Source organism: Monopterus albus, unplaced genomic scaffold (genome assembly GCF_001952655.1).
Source record: "Monopterus albus unplaced genomic scaffold, M_albus_1.0 scaffold70.1, whole genome shotgun sequence".
Classification (NCBI taxonomy): domain Eukaryota; kingdom Metazoa; phylum Chordata; class Actinopteri; order Synbranchiformes; family Synbranchidae; genus Monopterus; species Monopterus albus.
In genome coordinates, this window is record NW_018127950.1 from 325,553 (window position 1) to 327,166 (window position 1,614).

The window sequence follows — 1,614 nt, forward strand, 5'->3', positions numbered from 1 at the left end:
TTTTTTTCTGCCTGGTGCATCATGGATCCCCTCTTGGACTGAAATGCTTAGAAAGGCATTAACAGATCGCCACCTGGAAAACAAACCTTATCCAAAATAGAAGTGTTGCCTCACCACCAGCATGCCAGACATGCTATAGTGTGCCAGTCCTGTGCACAAGCAGCATGCCAAGGCCAAGCCTTTATATCTTAGGCCTGCTGCTAAGTAGGCTCACTGGACACTCGCTCTGCAGTGCCACTTGTGGTTTGCTGCTGCAGAGAGATGATAGCTGTCAAGATGAGGTTCTCATTCATTTCTGTGGCTCAGTCCGTTAATGTGCTTTGTTATCTCGACTGTACCTCCCTGGCAAACTAAAACACTGAAACCTCTTTTTAATATTTAAACAGGGGCCCTAATGAAAGCACAGACCTGTGGAATTATTGAACTAGATGGTTAAGACACCAATGCTGCCAAAGCTAAATTATTACTGTGCTGTCCTGTCTGGCAAACAAAACTTCATGCCTAATCTACACTCTCATTAGACACCCTTGAGCACCTACACTAACCTACTGTAGATCCAGGACACTAGAACTTTGATGTACCTATTCTATCAAAAGCACTTTTGTCTTGAGGCTGCCCCTTTCAGAATTTTTTTTTAAGACCAATTATTCCTCATGATCTCTGAAAAACGTACTTATATTTATCTTAGCCTCACTGCTTCTGTAAACCATGCCTCATTTGAATCATGCACTATTCTCTTGTTGAAATCCAATATTTTCTCTTTTGCCAGAGGCAAACCCTACATAAATCAAGAGAAGGTGCACAAAGCAAGGTTGCTTGAATGTAATTTCCCTGTGGTACTTGTGAATGTGTGTTTAAGTTATTAAAATGAAACTATTTTATAGTGTACATTTTGTACAGATTTGTATATTTATAAAGGTGTGTGATATCTGTTTGTAGAAATGCAGAGTGCATATCTGCTGTCTACTTCTCACTGAGGTAACTGTGGACGGAGAAGGCATAAATACCAGGGGTTTTCAACCAGTGGTTTGTGGCCCCCTGGCGGTCCGTGAAGGCCTTGCAGATGGTCCCTGACCATGCAATCAATATTCTAGTTTTACTGTGGAAATCATTATTTTCTTAATGTTTTTCACTTTATTAATGAATTTATTATTTATTTTATTTTTAAAACACATTTTCATGTTACTTATTGATTGTGAATAATCAAATTCTTGCAAATATATCAAATTTAGAAAATTCAAGGTGACTTTCAGGATTAAATGAATGCCCCTCCAATTTATCCACCCCACAGCAATGGTCCTCGGGTTACTTCTTAGTCAGAATGATGGTTCCTGGGCCACAACTAGTTGAACGCTCCCAATACAGTATATACAGATAGGTGACAAATGAAAGGTAAACCTGAATAACTGACCGGTCTCTTCCAGGATGACAGTGCCCCCATCCATAGAACATGAGGGGTCACTGAATGGTTTGATGAGTATGTAAATGATGTGAATTATATGCTATGACCTTCTCAGTCACCAGATCTCTTTTGGAAGAATGGTGTTCATCCCTCCAGTAGAGTTCAGAGACTTGGAGAATTAGTGATGAGGAGCACTGAAGCTGTTCTGGAGC